Source organism: Phalangium opilio, unplaced genomic scaffold (assembly GCF_054372755.1).
Source record: "Phalangium opilio isolate 3A_F unplaced genomic scaffold, DU_Popi_V2 ptg001675l_1, whole genome shotgun sequence".
In the NCBI taxonomy this organism is placed as follows: Eukaryota; Metazoa; Arthropoda; class Arachnida; order Opiliones; family Phalangiidae; genus Phalangium; species Phalangium opilio.
Genome location: NW_028324261.1, coordinates 662,597 through 680,223, shown reverse-complemented (window position 1 = coordinate 680,223; position 17,627 = coordinate 662,597). Strand labels below are relative to the sequence as shown.

General features: G+C 45.1%; 7 non-coding genes across 7 annotated transcripts; all 7 read right to left on the bottom strand.

Annotated features, from left to right (window-relative positions):
- Window positions 1-933: 933 nt before the first annotated feature.
- Window positions 934-1,004, bottom strand: TRNAT-GGU (transfer RNA threonine (anticodon GGU)). The gene has a single exon. It is a non-coding gene; the product is annotated as a tRNA-Thr (tRNA).
- A 1,840-nt stretch (window positions 1,005-2,844) lies between these two features.
- TRNAT-GGU (transfer RNA threonine (anticodon GGU)) lies at window positions 2,845-2,915 on the bottom strand. The gene has a single exon. It is a non-coding gene; the product is annotated as a tRNA-Thr (tRNA).
- Window positions 2,916-4,314: 1,399 nt separating this feature from the next.
- On the bottom strand, window positions 4,315-4,385 carry TRNAT-GGU (transfer RNA threonine (anticodon GGU)). Its single transcript has one exon. It is a non-coding gene; the product is annotated as a tRNA-Thr (tRNA).
- Window positions 4,386-6,225: 1,840 nt separating this feature from the next.
- Window positions 6,226-6,296, bottom strand: TRNAT-GGU (transfer RNA threonine (anticodon GGU)). The gene has a single exon. It is a non-coding gene; the product is annotated as a tRNA-Thr (tRNA).
- A 1,399-nt stretch (window positions 6,297-7,695) lies between these two features.
- On the bottom strand, window positions 7,696-7,766 carry TRNAT-GGU (transfer RNA threonine (anticodon GGU)). Its single transcript has one exon. It is a non-coding gene; the product is annotated as a tRNA-Thr (tRNA).
- A 1,399-nt stretch (window positions 7,767-9,165) lies between these two features.
- TRNAT-GGU (transfer RNA threonine (anticodon GGU)) lies at window positions 9,166-9,236 on the bottom strand. Its single transcript has one exon. It is a non-coding gene; the product is annotated as a tRNA-Thr (tRNA).
- Window positions 9,237-10,635: 1,399 nt separating this feature from the next.
- TRNAT-GGU (transfer RNA threonine (anticodon GGU)) lies at window positions 10,636-10,706 on the bottom strand. Its single transcript has one exon. It is a non-coding gene; the product is annotated as a tRNA-Thr (tRNA).
- Window positions 10,707-17,627: the final 6,921 nt, after the last annotated feature.

Genomic DNA, 17,627 nt, shown 5'->3' with positions numbered 1-17,627 from the left:
TATTATGTAAAAACCTTGACTTTTTACGTCACATCTGAGACCTCACAACACCGCTCCCGGATGGGCTCGAACCACCAACCTATTGGTTAACAGCCGAACGTGCTAACCATTGCGCCACGGAAGCCCAAAAATTAAATGGTCGTCAGGTATTGTGGAAAAACTTTGGCTTTCTACGTTACATTTGAGATCACACAACACCGCTCCCGGGTGGGCTCGAACCACCAACCTATTGGTTAACAGCCGAACGCGCTAACCATTGCGCCAAGGAAGCCCAAAATTTAAATGCTCGTCAGGTATTGTGTAAAAACCTTGACTTTTTACGTCACATCTGAGACCTCACAACACCGCTCCCGGATGGGCTCGAACCACCAACCTATTGCTTAACAGCCGAACGCGCTAACCATTGCGCCACGGAAGCCCAAAACCTAAATACTCGTCAGGTATTGTGCAAAAAACTTGACTTTTTACGTCACATCTGAGACCTCACAACACCGCTCCCGGATGGGCTCGAACCACCAACCTATTGGTTAACAGCCGAACGCGCTAACCATTGCGCCACGGAAGCCCAAAAGTTAAATACTCGTCAGGTATTGTGTAAAAACCTTGACTTCTTACGTCACATCTGAGACCTCACAACACCGCTCCCGGATGGGCTCGAACCACCAACCTATTGGTTAACAGCCGAACGCGCTAACCATTGCGCCACGGAAGCCAAAAATTTAAATGCTCGTCAGGTATTGTGTAAAAACCTTGACTTTTTACGTCACATCTGAGACCTCACAACACCGCTCCCGGATGGGCTCGAACCACCAACCTATTGGTTAACAGCCGAACGCGCTAACCATTGAGCCACGGAAGCTCAGAAATTAAATGGTTGTCAGGTGTTGTGGAAAAACTTTGGCTTTCTACGTTACATTTGAGACCCCACAACACCTTTCCCGGGTGGGCTTGAACCACCAACCTTTCGATTACCAGCTGAACGCGCTAACCATTGCGCCACGGAATCTCAAAAATTAAATGCTCGTCAGGTATTGTGTAAAAACCTTGACCTTTTACGTCACATCTGAGACCTCACAACACCGCTCCCGGATGGGCTCGAACCACCAACCTATTGGTTAACAGCCGAACGCGCTAACCATTGCGCCACGGAAGCCCAAAAGTTAAATACTCGTCAGGTATTGTGTAAAAACCTTGACTTCTTACGTTACATCTGAGACCTCACAACACCGCTCCCGGATGGGCTCGAACCACCAACCTATTGGTTAACAGCCGAACGCGCTAACCATTGCGCCACGGAAGCACAAAAGTTAAATGCTCGTCAGGTATTGTGTAAAAACCTTGACTTTTTACGTCACATCTGAGACCTCACAACACCGCTCCCAGATGGGCTCGAACCACCAACCTATTGGTTAACAGCCGAACGCGCTAACCATTGCGCCACGGAAGCCCAAAAGTTAAATGCTCGTCAGGTATTATGTAAAAACCTTGACTTTTTACGTCACATCTGAGACCTCACAACACCGCTCCCGGATGGGCTCGAACCACCAACCTATTGGTTAACAGCCGAACGTGCTAACCATTGCGCCACGGAAGCCCAAAACCTAAATACTCGTCAGGTATTGTGCAAAAAACTTGACTTTTTACGTCACATCTGAGACCTCACAACACCGCTCCCGGATGGGCTCGAACCACCAACCTATTGGTTAACAGCCGAACGTGCTAACCATTGCGCCAAGGAAGCCCAAAATTTAAATGCTCGTCAGGTATTGTGTAAAAACCTTGACTTTTTACGTCACATCTGAGACCTCACAACACCGCTCCCGGATGGGCTCGAACCACCAACCTATTGCTTAACAGCCGAACGCGCTAACCATTGCGCCACGGAAGCCCAAAACCTAAATACTCGTCAGGTATTGTGCAAAAAACTTGACTTTTTACGTCACATCTGAGACCTCACAACACCGCTCCCGGATGGGCTCGAACCACCAACCTATTGGTTAACAGCCGAACGTGCTAACCATTGCGCCACGGAAGCCCAAAAATTAAATGGTCGTCAGGTATTGTGGAAAAACTTTGGCTTTCTACGTTACATTTGAGATCACACAACACCGCTCCCGGGTGGGCTCGAACCACCAACCTATTGGTTAACAGCCGAACGCGCTAACCATTGCGCCAAGGAAGCCCAAAATTTAAATGCTCGTCAGGTATTGTGTAAAAACCTTGACTTTTTACGTCACATCTGAGACCTCACAACACCGCTCCCGGATGGGCTCGAACCACCAACCTATTGCTTAACAGCCGAACGCGCTAACCATTGCGCCACGGAAGCCCAAAACCTAAATACTCGTCAGGTATTGTGCAAAAAACTTGACTTTTTACGTCACATCTGAGACCTCACAACACCGCTCCCGGATGGGCTCGAACCACCAACCTATTGGTTAACAGCCGAACGCGCTAACCATTGCGCCACGGAAGCCCAAAAGTTAAATACTCGTCAGGTATTGTGTAAAAACCTTGACTTCTTACGTCACATCTGAGACCTCACAACACCGCTCCCGGATGGGCTCGAACCACCAACCTATTGGTTAACAGCCGAACGCGCTAACCATTGCGCCACGGAAGCCAAAAAGTTAAATGCTCGTCAGGTATTGTGTAAAAACCTTGACTTTTTACGTCACATCTGAGACCTCACAACACCGCTCCCGGATGGGCTCGAACCACCAACCTATTGGTTAACAGCCGAACGCGCTAACCATTGAGCCACGGAAGCTCAGAAATTAAATGGTTGTCAGGTGTTGTGGAAAAACTTTGGCTTTCTACGTTACATTTGAGACCCCACAACACCTTTCCCGGGTGGGCTTGAACCACCAACCTTTCGATTACCAGCTGAACGCGCTAACCATTGCGCCACGGAATCTCAAAAATTAAATGCTCGTCAGGTATTGTGTAAAAACCTTGACCTTTTACGTCACATCTGAGACCTCACAACACCGCTCCCGGATGGGCTCGAACCACCAACCTATTGGTTAACAGCCGAACGCGCTAACCATTGCGCCACGGAAGCCCAAAAGTTAAATACTCGTCAGGTATTGTGTAAAAACCTTGACTTCTTACGTTACATCTGAGACCTCACAACACCGCTCCCGGATGGGCTCGAACCACCAACCTATTGGTTAACAGCCGAACGCGCTAACCATTGCGCCACGGAAGCACAAAAGTTAAATGCTCGTCAGGTATTGTGTAAAAACCTTGACTTTTTACGTCACATCTGAGACCTCACAACACCGCTCCCAGATGGGCTCGAACCACCAACCTATTGGTTAACAGCCGAACGCGCTAACCATTGCGCCACGGAAGCCCAAAAGTTAAATGCTCGTCAGGTATTATGTAAAAACCTTGACTTTTTACGTCACATCTGAGACCTCACAACACCGCTCCCGGATGGGCTCGAACCACCAACCTATTGGTTAACAGCCGAACGTGCTAACCATTGCGCCACGGAAGCCCAAAAATTAAATGGTCGTCAGGTATTGTGGAAAAACTTTGGCTTTCTACGTTACATTTGAGATCACACAACACCGCTCCCGGGTGGGCTCGAACCACCAACCTATTGGTTAACAGCCGAACGCGCTAACCATTGCGCCAAGGAAGCCCAAAATTTAAATGCTCGTCAGGTATTGTGTAAAAACCTTGACTTTTTACGTCACATCTGAGACCTCACAACACCGCTCCCGGATGGGCTCGAACCACCAACCTATTGCTTAACAGCCGAACGCGCTAACCATTGCGCCACGAAAGCCCAAAACCTAAATACTCGTCAGGTATTGTGCAAAAAACTTGACTTTTTACGTCACATCTGAGACCTCACAACACCGCTCCCGGATGGGCTCGAACCACCAACCTATTGGTTAACAGCCGAACGCGCTAACCATTGCGCCACGGAAGCCCAAAAGTTAAATACTCGTCAGGTATTGTGTAAAAACCTTGACTTCTTACGTCACATCTGAGACCTCACAACACCGCTCCCGGATGGGCTCGAACCACCAACCTATTGGTTAACAGCCGAACGCGCTAACCATTGCGCCACGGAAGCCAAAAAGTTAAATGCTCGTCAGGTATTGTGTAAAAACCTTGACTTTTTACGTCACATCTGAGACCTCACAACACCGCTCCCGGATGGGCTCGAACCACCAACCTATTGGTTAACAGCCGAACGCGCTAACCATTGAGCCACGGAAGCTCAGAAATTAAATGGTTGTCAGGTGTTGTGGAAAAACTTTGGCTTTCTACGTTACATTTGAGACCCCACAACACCTTTCCCGGGTGGGCTTGAACCACCAACCTTTCGATTACCAGCTGAACGCGCTAACCATTGCGCCACGGAATCTCAAAAATTAAATGCTCGTCAGGTATTGTGTAAAAACCTTGACCTTTTACGTCACATCTGAGACCTCACAACACCGCTCCCGGATGGGCTCGAACCACCAACCTATTGGTTAACAGCCGAACGCGCTAACCATTGCGCCACGGAAGCCCAAAAGTTAAATACTCGTCAGGTATTGTGTAAAAACCTTGACTTCTTACGTTACATCTGAGACCTCACAACACCGCTCCCGGATGGGCTCGAACCACCAACCTATTGGTTAACAGCCGAACGCGCTAACCATTGCGCCACGGAAGCACAAAAGTTAAATGCTCGTCAGGTATTGTGTAAAAACCTTGACTTTTTACGTCACATCTGAGACCTCACAACACCGCTCCCAGATGGGCTCGAACCACCAACCTATTGGTTAACAGCCGAACGCGCTAACCATTGCGCCACGGAAGCCCAAAAGTTAAATGCTCGTCAGGTATTATGTAAAAACCTTGACTTTTTACGTCACATCTGAGACCTCACAACACCGCTCCCGGATGGGCTCGAACCACCAACCTATTGGTTAACAGCCGAACGTGCTAACCATTGCGCCACGGAAGCCCAAAAATTAAATGGTCGTCAGGTATTGTGGAAAAACTTTGGCTTTCTACGTTACATTTGAGATCACACAACACCGCTCCCGGGTGGGCTCGAACCACCAACCTATTGGTTAACAGCCGAACGCGCTAACCATTGCGCCAAGGAAGCCCAAAATTTAAATGCTCGTCAGGTATTGTGTAAAAACCTTGACTTTTTACGTCACATCTGAGACCTCACAACACCGCTCCCGGATGGGCTCGAACCACCAACCTATTGCTTAACAGCCGAACGCGCTAACCATTGCGCCACGGAAGCCCAAAACCTAAATACTCGTCAGGTATTGTGCAAAAAACTTGACTTTTTACGTCACATCTGAGACCTCACAACACCGCTCCCGGATGGGCTCGAACCACCAACCTATTGGTTAACAGCCGAACGCGCTAACCATTGCGCCACGGAAGCCCAAAAGTTAAATACTCGTCAGGTATTGTGGAAAAACTTTGGCTTTCTACGTTACATTTGAGATCACACAACACCGCTCCCGGGTGGGCTCGAACCACCAACCTATTGGTTAACAGCCGAACGCGCTAACCATTGCGCCAAGGAAGCCCAAAATTTAAATGCTCGTCAGGTATTGTGTAAAAACCTTGACTTTTTACGTCACATCTGAGACCTCACAACACCGCTCCCGGATGGGCTCGAACCACCAACCTATTGCTTAACAGCCGAACGCGCTAACCATTGCGCCACGGAAGCCCAAAACCTAAATACTCGTCAGGTATTGTGCAAAAAACTTGACTTTTTACGTCACATCTGAGACCTCACAACACCGCTCCCGGATGGGCTCGAACCACCAACCTATTGGTTAACAGCCGAACGCGCTAACCATTGCGCCACGGAAGCCCAAAAGTTAAATACTCGTCAGGTATTGTGTAAAAACCTTGACTTCTTACGTCACATCTGAGACCTCACAACACCGCTCCCGGATGGGCTCGAACCACCAACCTATTGGTTAACAGCCGAACGCGCTAACCATTGCGCCACGGAAGCCAAAAAGTTAAATGCTCGTCAGGTATTGTGTAAAAACCTTGACTTTTTACGTCACATCTGAGACCTCACAACACCGCTCCCGGATGGGCTCGAACCACCAACCTATTGGTTAACAGCCGAACGCGCTAACCATTGAGCCACGGAAGCTCAGAAATTAAATGGTTGTCAGGTGTTGTGGAAAAACTTTGGCTTTCTACGTTACATTTGAGACCCCACAACACCTTTCCCGGGTGGGCTTGAACCACCAACCTTTCGATTACCAGCTGAACGCGCTAACCATTGCGCCACGGAATCTCAAAAATTAAATGCTCGTCAGGTATTGTGTAAAAACCTTGACCTTTTACGTCACATCTGAGACCTCACAACACCGCTCCCGGATGGGCTCGAACCACCAACCTATTGGTTAACAGCCGAACGCGCTAACCATTGCGCCACGGAAGCCCAAAAGTTAAATACTCGTCAGGTATTGTGTAAAAACCTTGACTTCTTACGTTACATCTGAGACCTCACAACACCGCTCCCGGATGGGCTCGAACCACCAACCTATTGGTTAACAGCCGAACGCGCTAACCATTGCGCCACGGAAGCACAAAAGTTAAATGCTCGTCAGGTATTGTGTAAAAACCTTGACTTTTTACGTCACATCTGAGACCTCACAACACCGCTCCCAGATGGGCTCGAACCACCAACCTATTGGTTAACAGCCGAACGCGCTAACCATTGCGCCATGGAAGCCCAAAAGTTAAATGCTCGTCAGGTATTATGTAAAAACCTTGACTTTTTACGTCACATCTGAGACCTCACAACACCGCTCCCGGATGGGCTCGAACCACCAACCTATTGGTTAACAGCCGAACGTGCTAACCATTGCGCCACGGAAGCCCAAAAATTAAATGGTCGTCAGGTATTGTGGAAAAACTTTGGCTTTCTACGTTACATTTGAGATCACACAACACCGCTCCCGGGTGGGCTCGAACCACCAACCTATTGGTTAACAGCCGAACGCGCTAACCATTGCGCCAAGGAAGCCCAAAATTTAAATGCTCGTCAGGTATTGTGTAAAAACCTTGACTTTTTACGTCACATCTGAGACCTCACAACACCGCTCCCGGATGGGCTCGAACCACCAACCTATTGCTTAACAGCCGAACGCGCTAACCATTGCGCCACGGAAGCCCAAAACCTAAATACTCGTCAGGTATTGTGCAAAAAACTTGACTTTTTACGTCACATCTGAGACCTCACAACACCGCTCCCGGATGGGCTCGAACCACCAACCTATTGGTTAACAGCCGAACGCGCTAACCATTGCGCCACGGAAGCCCAAAAGTTAAATACTCGTCAGGTATTGTGTAAAAACCTTGACTTCTTACGTCACATCTGAGACCTCACAACACCGCTCCCGGATGGGCTCGAACCACCAACCTATTGGTTAACAGCCGAACGCGCTAACCATTGCGCCACGGAAGCCAAAAAGTTAAATGCTCGTCAGGTATTGTGTAAAAACCTTGACTTTTTACGTCACATCTGAGACCTCACAACACCGCTCCCGGATGGGCTCGAACCACCAACCTATTGGTTAACAGCCGAACGCGCTAACCATTGAGCCACGGAAGCTCAGAAATTAAATGGTTGTCAGGTGTTGTGGAAAAACTTTGGCTTTCTACGTTACATTTGAGACCCCACAACACCTTTCCCGGGTGGGCTCGAACCACCAACCTTTCGATTACCAGCTGAACGCGCTAACCATTGCGCCACGGAATCTCAAAAATTAAATGCTCGTCAGGTATTGTGTAAAAACCTTGACCTTTTACGTCACATCTGAGACCTCACAACACCGCTCCCGGAAGGGCTCGAACCACCAACCTATTGGTTAACAGCCGAACGCGCTAACCATTGCGCCACGGAAGCCCAAAAGTTAAATACTCGTCAGGTATTGTGTAAAAACCTTGACTTCTTACGTTACATCTGAGACCTCACAACACCGCTCCCGGATGGGCTCGAACCACCAACCTATTGGTTAACAGCCGAACGCACTAACCATTGCGCCACGGAAGCACAAAAGTTAAATGCTCGTCAGGTATTGTGTAAAAACCTTGACTTTTTACGTCACATCTGAGACCTCACAACACCGCTCCCGGATGGGCTCGAACCACCAACCTATTGGTTAACAGCCGAACGCGCTAACCATTGCGCCACGGAAGCCCAAAAGTTAAATGCTCGTCAGGTATTATGTAAAAACCTTGACTTTTTACGTCACATCTGAGACCTCACAACACCGCTCCCGGATGGGCTCGAACCACCAACCTATTGGTTAACAGCCGAACGTGCTAACCATTGCGCCACGGAAGCCCAAAAATTAAATGGTCGTCAGGTATTGTGGAAAAACTTTGGCTTTCTACGTTACATTTGAGATCACACAACACCGCTCCCGGGTGGGCTCGAACCACCAACCTATTGGTTAACAGCCGAACGCGCTAACCATTGCGCCAAGGAAGCCCAAAATTTAAATGCTCGTCAGGTATTGTGTAAAAACCTTGACTTTTTACGTCACATCTGAGACCTCACAACACCGCTCCCGGATGGGCTCGAACCACCAACCTATTGCTTAACAGCCGAACGCGCTAACCATTGCGCCACGGAAGCCCAAAACCTAAATACTCGTCAGGTATTGTGCAAAAAACTTGACTTTTTACGTCACATCTGAGACCTCACAACACCGCTCCCGGATGGGCTCGAACCACCAACCTATTGGTTAACAGCCGAACGCGCTAACCATTGCGCCACGGAAGCCCAAAAGTTAAATACTCGTCAGGTATTGTGTAAAAACCTTGACTTCTTACGTCACATCTGAGACCTCACAACACCGCTCCCGGATGGGCTCGAACCACCAACCTATTGGTTAACAGCCGAACGCGCTAACCATTGCGCCACGGAAGCCAAAAAGTTAAATGCTCGTCAGGTATTGTGTAAAAACCTTGACTTTTTACGTCACATCTGAGACCTCACAACACCGCTCCCGGATGGGCTCGAACCACCAACCTATTGGTTAACAGCCGAACGCGCTAACCATTGAGCCACGGAAGCTCAGAAATTAAATGGTTGTCAGGTGTTGTGGAAAAACTTTGGCTTTCTACGTTACATTTGAGACCCCACAACACCTTTCCCGGGTGGGCTCGAACCACCAACCTTTCGATTACCAGCTGAACGCGCTAACCATTGCGCCACGGAATCTCAAAAATTAAATGCTCGTCAGGTATTGTGTAAAAACCTTGACCTTTTACGTCACATCTGAGACCTCACAACACCGCTCCCGGATGGGCTCGAACCACCAACCTATTGGTTAACAGCCGAACGCGCTAACCATTGCGCCACGGAAGCCCAAAAGTTAAATACTCGTCAGGTATTGTGTAAAAACCTTGACTTCTTACGTTACATCTGAGACCTCACAACACCGCTCCCGGATGGGCTCGAACCACCAACCTATTGGTTAACAGCCGAACGCGCTAACCATTGCGCCACGGAAGCACAAAAGTTAAATGCTCGTCAGGTATTGTGTAAAAACCTTGACTTTTTACGTCACATCTGAGACCTCACAACACCGCTCCCGGATGGGCTCGAACCACCAACCTATTGGTTAACAGCCGAACGCGCTAACCATTGCGCCACGGAAGCCCAAAAGTTAAATGCTCGTTAGGTATTGTGTAAAAACCTTGACTTTTTACGTCACATCTGAGACCTCACAACACCGCTCCCGGATGGGCTCGAACCACCAACCTATTGGTTAACAGCCGAACGCGCTAACCATTGCGCCACGGAAGCCCAAAAGTTAAATGCTCGTCAGGTATTGTGTAAAAACCTTGACTTTTTACGTCACATCTGAGACCTCACAACACCGCTCCCGGATGGGGTCGAACCACCAACCTATTGGTTAACAGCCGAACGCGCTAACTATTGCGCCACGGAAGCCCAAAAATTAAATGGTCGTCATTTATTGTGCAAAAACTTTGGCTTTCTACGTTACATTTGAGATCCCACAACACCGCTCCTGGATGGGCTCGAACCACCAACCTATTCGTTAACAGCCGAACGTGCTAACCATTGCGCCACGGAAGCCCAAAAAATAAATGGTCGTCAGGTATTGTGGAAAAACTTTGGCTTTCTACGTTACATTTGAGATCACACAACACCGCTCCCGGGTGGGCTCGAACCACTAACCTATTGGTTAACAGCCGAACGCGCTAACCATTGCGCCACGGAAGCCCAAAAGTTAAATACTCGTCAGGTATTGTGTAAAAACCTTGACTTCTTACGTCACATCTGAGACCTCACAACACCGCTCCCGGATGGGCTCGAACCACCAACCTATTGGTTAACAGCCGAACGCGCTAACCATTGCGCCACGGAAGCCAAAAAGTTAAATGCTCGTCAGGTATTGTGTAAAAACCTTGACTTTTTACGTCACATCTGAGACCTCACAACACCGCTCCCGGATGGGCTCGAACCACCAACCTATTGGTTAACAGCCGAACGCGCTAACCATTGAGCCACGGAAGCTCAGAAATTAAATGGTTGTCAGGTGTTGTGGAAAAACTTTGGCTTTCTACGTTACATTTGAGACCCCACAACACCTTTCCCGGGTGGGCTCGAACCACCAACCTTTCGATTACCAGCTGAACGCGCTAACCATTGCGCCACGGAATCTCAAAAATTAAATGCTCGTCAGGTATTGTGTAAAAACCTTGACCTTTTACGTCACATCTGAGACCTCACAACACCGCTCCCGGATGGGCTCGAACCACCAACCTATTGGTTAACAGCCGAACGCGCTAACCATTGCGCCACGGAAGCCCAAAAGTTAAATACTCGTCAGGTATTGTGTAAAAACCTTGACTTCTTACGTTACATCTGAGACCTCACAACACCGCTCCCGGATGGGCTCGAACCACCAACCTATTGGTTAACAGCCGAACGCGCTAACCATTGCGCCACGGAAGCACAAAAGTTAAATGCTCGTCAGGTATTGTGTAAAAACCTTGACTTTTTACGTCACATCTGAGACCTCACAACACCGCTCCCGGATGGGCTCGAACCACCAACCTATTGGTTAACAGCCGAACGCGCTAACCATTGCGCCACGGAAGCCCAAAAGTTAAATGCTCGTTAGGTATTGTGTAAAAACCTTGACTTTTTACGTCACATCTGAGACCTCACAACACCGCTCCCGGATGGGCTCGAACCACCAACCTATTGGTTAACAGCCGAACGCGCTAACCATTGCGCCACGGAAGCCCAAAAGTTAAATGCTCGTCAGGTATTGTGTAAAAACCTTGACTTTTTACGTCACATCTGAGACCTCACAACACCGCTCCCGGATGGGGTCGAACCACCAACCTATTGGTTAACAGCCGAACGCGCTAACTATTGCGCCACGGAAGCCCAAAAATTAAATGGTCGTCATTTATTGTGCAAAAACTTTGGCTTTCTACGTTACATTTGAGATCCCACAACACCGCTCCTGGATGGGCTCGAACCACCAACCTATTCGTTAACAGCCGAACGTGCTAACCATTGCGCCACGGAAGCCCAAAAAATAAATGGTCGTCAGGTATTGTGGAAAAACTTTGGCTTTCTACGTTACATTTGAGATCACACAACACCGCTCCCGGGTGGGCTCGAACCACTAACCTATTGGTTAACAGCCGAACGCGCTAACCATTGCGCCACGGAAGCCAAGAAATTAAAAGGTTGTCAGGTATTGTGGAAAAGTTTTGACTTTTCACGCTACGTCTGAGACGTCACAACACCGCTCCAGGGAGGGCTCAAACAACCAGTCTTCTGAATAGCAGCTGAACGTGCTAACCATTGCGCCACGGAAGCCCATAATTTAAATGGTCGTCAGGTATTGTGGAAAAACCTTGACTTTTTACGTTACATCTGAGACCTCACAACACCGCTCCCAGATGGACTCGAACCACCAACCTTTCAGTCGGTTAACAGCCGAACGCGCTAACCATTGCGCCACGGAAGCCCAAAAATTAAATGGTCGTCATTTATTGTGCAAAAACTTTGGCTTTCTACGTTACATTTGAGATCCCACAACACCGCTCCCGGATGGGCTCGAACCACCAACCTATTCGTTAACAGCCGAACGTGCTAACCATTGCGCCACGGAAGCCCAAAAATTAAATGGTCGTCAGGTATTGTGGAAAAACTTTGGCTTTCTACGTTACATTTGAGATCACACAACACCGCTCCCGGGTGGGCTCGAACCACCAGCCTTTTGAATAACAGCTGAGCGCGCTAACCATTGCACCACGGAAGCCCAAAAATAAAATATTCGTCAGGTATTGTGGAAAAACCTTGATTTTACTTCACATTGAGACGTCACAACACCGCTCCCGGATGGGCTCGAACCACCAACCTATTGGTTAACAGCCGAACGCGCTAACTATTGCGCCACGGAAGCCCAAAAATTAAATGGTCGTCATTTATTGTGCAAAAACTTTGGCTTTCTACGTTACATTTGAGATCCCACAACACCGCTCCTGGATGGGCTCGAACCACCAACCTATTCGTTAACAGCCGAACGTGCTAACCATTGCGCCACGGAAGCCCAAAAAATAAATGGTCGTCAGGTATTGTGGAAAAACTTTGGCTTTCTACGTTACATTTGAGATCACACAACACCGATCCCGGGTGGGCTCGAACCACTAACCTATTGGTTAACAGCCGAACGCGCTAACCATTGCGCCACAGAAGCCAAGAAATTAAAAGGTTGTCAGGTATTGTGGAAAAGTTTTGACTTTTCACGCTACGTCTGAGACGTCACAACACCGCTCCAGGGAGGGCTCAAACAACCAGTCTTCTGAATAGCAGCTGAACGTGCTAACCATTGCGCCACGGAAGCCCATAAATTAAATGGTCGTCAGGTATTGTGGAAAAACCTTGACTTTTTACGTTACATCTGAGACCTCACAACACCGCTCCCAGATGGACTCGAACCACCAACCTTTCAGTCGGTTAACAGCCGAACGCGCTAACCATTGCGCCACGGAAGCCCAAAAATTAAATGGTCGTCATTTATTGTGCAAAAACTTTGGCTTTCTACGTTACATTTGAGATCCCACAACACCGCTCCCGGATGGGCTCGAACCACCAACCTATTCGTTAACAGCCGAACGTGCTAACCATTGCGCCACGGAAGCCCAAAAATTAAATGGTCGTCAGGTATTGTGGAAAAACTTTGGCTTTCTACGTTACATTTGATATCACACAACACCGCTCCCGGGTGGGCTCGAACCACCAGCCTTTTGAATAACAGCTGAGCGCGCTAACCATTGCACCACGGAAGCCCAAAAATAAAATATTCGTCAGGTATTGTGGAAAAACCTTGATTTTACTTCACATTGAGACGTCACAACACCGCTCCCGGATGGGCTCGAACCACCAACCTATTGGTTAACAGCCGAACGCGCTAACCATTGAGCCACGGAAGCCCAAAAATTAAATGGTCGTCAGGTATTGTGGAAAAACTTTGGCTTTCTACGTTACATTTGAGATCACACAACACCGCTCCCGGGTGGGCTCGAACCACCAGCCTTTTGAATAACAGCTGAACGCGCTATCCAATTGCGCCACGGACGCCCAAAAATTAAATGGTCGTCAGGTATTGTGGAAAAACTTTGGCTTTCTACGTTACATTTGAGATCACACAACACCGCTCCCGGATGGGCTCGAACCACCAACCTTTAGGTTAACAGCCGAACGCGCTAACCATTGAGCCACGGAAGCCCAAAAATTAAATGCTCGTCAGGTATTGTGTAAAAACCTTGACTTTTTGCCTCACATCTGAGACCTCACAACACCGCTCCCGGATGGGCTCGAACCACCAACCTATTGGCTAACAGCCGAACGCGCTAACCATTGCGCCACGGAAGCCCAAAAATTAAATGCTCGTCAGGTATTGTGTAAAAACCTTGGCTTTTTACGTCACATCTGAGACCTCACAACACCGCTCCCGGATGGGCTCGAACCACCAACCTATTGGCTAAGAGCCGAACGCGCTAACCATTGAGCCACGGAAGCTCTGAAATTAAATGGTTGTCACGTATTGTGGAAATGTTTTGACTTTTTCCGCTACATCTGAGACCGTACAACACCTCTCCCGGGTGGGCTCGAACCACCAACCTTTCGATTAACAGCTGAACGCGCTAACCATTGCGCCACGGAAGCCAAAAAATTGAATGTTCGTCAGGGATTGTGGAAAAACTCTGACATTTTACGTTACATCTGAGACGTCACAACAACGCTCCCGGGAGGGCTCAAACCACCAGTCTTCTGAATAGCAGCTGAACGCGCTAACCATTGCGCCACGGAAGCCCAAAAATTAAATGGTCGTCAGGTATTTTGGAAAAACCTTGACTTTTTACGTCACATCTGAGACGTCACAACACCGCTCCCGGATGGGCTCGAACCAACAACCTATTTGTTAACAGCCGAACGCGCTAACCATTGAGCCACGGAAGCTCAGAAATTAAATGGTTGTCACGTATTGTGGAAAAGTTTTGACTTTTTACGCTACATCTGAGACCACACAACACCTCTCCCGGGTGTGCTCGAACCACCAATCTTTCGATTAACAGCTGAACGCGCTAACCATTGCGCCACGGAAGCCCAAAAATTAAATGTTCGTCAGGTATTGTGGAAAAACTCTGATATTTTACGTTACATCTGAGACGTCACAACACCGCTCCCGGGAGGGCTCAACGATTTTGAAAATGTTATTAAAAATCGAGGAACATTTTTAATTATTGTTCAATCGAGATGAAATCACTTTCAATGAGTGTTTTATAGGGAATTAAGCTGAATTCGGTCAAACATTTCTCCAGAAAAAAATGCATTCAAAAGTGTACCAAAAAAATCGCATGTTTTTCTTCTTCAAGATACAAAATCCGTGACAACGATTTCTTATTTAAAATTGAATTTTAACAGTTTGTTGAATGAATATCGTTACATTTGCTTGAATTAACGCAAAAATTACAAAAATAATGGTTTCAGTGGTTATATTTGAAAATATTGAAGAAATACTCAAAATATGCTTCGTTGGCGGTGAAACGTCGATTTTGAAAATGTTATTAAAAATCGAGCTACATTTTTAATTATTGTTCAATCGAGATGAAATCACTTTTATTGAGTGTTTTAGAGGGAATTAAGCTGTATTCGGTCAAACATTTCTCCAGAAAAAAATGCATTTAAAAGTGTACCGAAAAAATCGCATGTTTTTTCTCTTCAAGATACAAAATCCGTGACAACGATTTCTTATTTAAAATTGAATTTTAACAGGCTGTTGAATGAATATCGTTACATTTGCTTGAATTAAGGCAAAAATTACAAAAATAATGGTTTCAGTGGTTATATTTGAAAATAGTGAAGAAATACTCAAAATGTTTTTCTTTGGCCGAGTTACGTCGATTTTGAAAATGTTATTAAAAATCGAGGTACATTTTTATTTATTGTTCAATCGAGATGAAATTACTTTTAATGAGTGTTTTATAGGGAATTAAGCTGAATTCGGTCAAAAATTTCTCCAGAAAAAAATGCATTCAAAAAAGTACCGAAAAAATCGCATGTTTTTCTTCTTCAAGACACAAAATCCGTGACAACGATTTCTTATTGAAAAATTTAATTTTAACAGTTTTTTGATTGAATATCGTTACATTTGCTTGAATTAAAGCAAAAAGTATAAAAATAATGGTTTCAGTGAACATATTTGAAAATAGCGAAGAAATACTCAAAGTATGCTTCTTTGGCCGTGAAACGTCGATTTTTAAAATCTTATTAAAAATCGAGGTAAATTTTTAATTATTGTTCAATCGAGATGAAATCACTTTCAATGAGTGTTTTATAGGGAATTAAACAGAATTCGGTCAAAAATTTCTCCAGAAAAAAATGCATTCAAAAAAGTACCGAAAAAATCGCATGTTTTTCTTCTTCTAGATACAAAATCCGTGACAACGATTTCTTATTGAAAAATTTAATTTTAACAGTATTTTGATTGAATATCGTTACATTTGCTTGAATTAAAGCAAAAAGTATAAAAATAATGGTTTCAGTGAATATATTTGTAAATAGTGAAGAAATACTCAAAATATGCTTCGTTGGCGGTGAAACGTCGATTTTGAAAATGTTATTAAAAATCGAGGTACATTTTTAATTATTGTTCAATCGAGATGAAATCACTTTTAATGAGTGTTTTATAGGGAATTAAGCTGAATTCGGTCAAACATTTCTCCAGAAAAAAATGCATTTAAAAGTGTACCAAAAAATCGCATGTTTTTTCTCTTCAAGATACAAAATCCGTGACAACGATTTCTTATTTAAAATTGAATTTTAACAGGTTGTTGAATGAATATCGTTACATTTGCTTGAATTAACGCAAAAATTACAAAAATAATGGTTTCAGTGGTTATATTTGAAAATAGTGAAGAAATACTCAAAATGTTTTTCTTTGGCCGAGTTACGTCGATTTTGAAAATGTTATCAAAAATCGAGGTACATTTTTATTTATTGTTCAATCGAGATGAAATCACTTTTAATGAGTGTTTTATATTGAATTAAGCTGAATTCGGTCAAAAATTTCTCCAGAAAAAAATGCATTCAAAAAAGTACCGAAAAAATCGCATGTTTTTCTTCTTCAAGACACAAAATCCGTGAATACGATTTCTTATTGAAAATTGAATTTTAACAGTTTTTTGAATGAATATCGTTACATTGCTTGAATTAAAGCAAAAAGTATAAAAATAATGGATTCAATGAATATATTTGAAAATAGAGAAGAACTACTCAAAATATGCTTCTTTGGCCGTGAAACGCCGATTTTGAAAATGTTATTAAAAATCGAGGTAAATTTTTAATTATGTTCAATCGAGATGAAATCACTTTTTATGGGTGTTTTATAGGGAATTAAGCTGAATTCGGTCAAACATTTCTCCAGAAAAAAATGCATTCAAAAGTGTACCGAAAAAATCGCATGTTTTTCTTCTTCAAGATACAAAATCCGTGACAACGATTTCTTATTTAAAATTGAATTTTAACAGTTTGTTGAATGAATATCGTTACATTTGCTTGAATTAACGCAAAAATTACAAAAATAATGGTTTCAGTGGTTATATTTGAAAATATTGAAGAAATACTCAAAATATGCTTCGTTGGCGGTGAAACGTCGATTTTGAAAATGTTATTAAAAATCGAGCTACATTTTTAATTATTGTTCAATCGAGATGAAATCACTTTTATTGAGTGTTTTAGAGGGAATTAAGCTGTATTCGGTCAAACATTTCTCCAGAAAAAAATGCATTTAAAAGTGTACCGAAAAAATCGCATGTTTTTTCTCTTCAAGATACAAAATCCGTGACAACGATTTCTTATTTAAAATTGAATTTTAACAGGCTGTTGAATGAATATCGTTACATTTGCTTGAATTAAGGCAAAAATTACAAAAATAATGGTTTCAGTGGTTATATTTGAAAATAGTGAAGAAATACTCCAAATGTTTTTCTTTGGCCGAGTTACGTCGATTTTGAAAATGTTATTAAAAATCGAGGTACATTTTTATTTATTG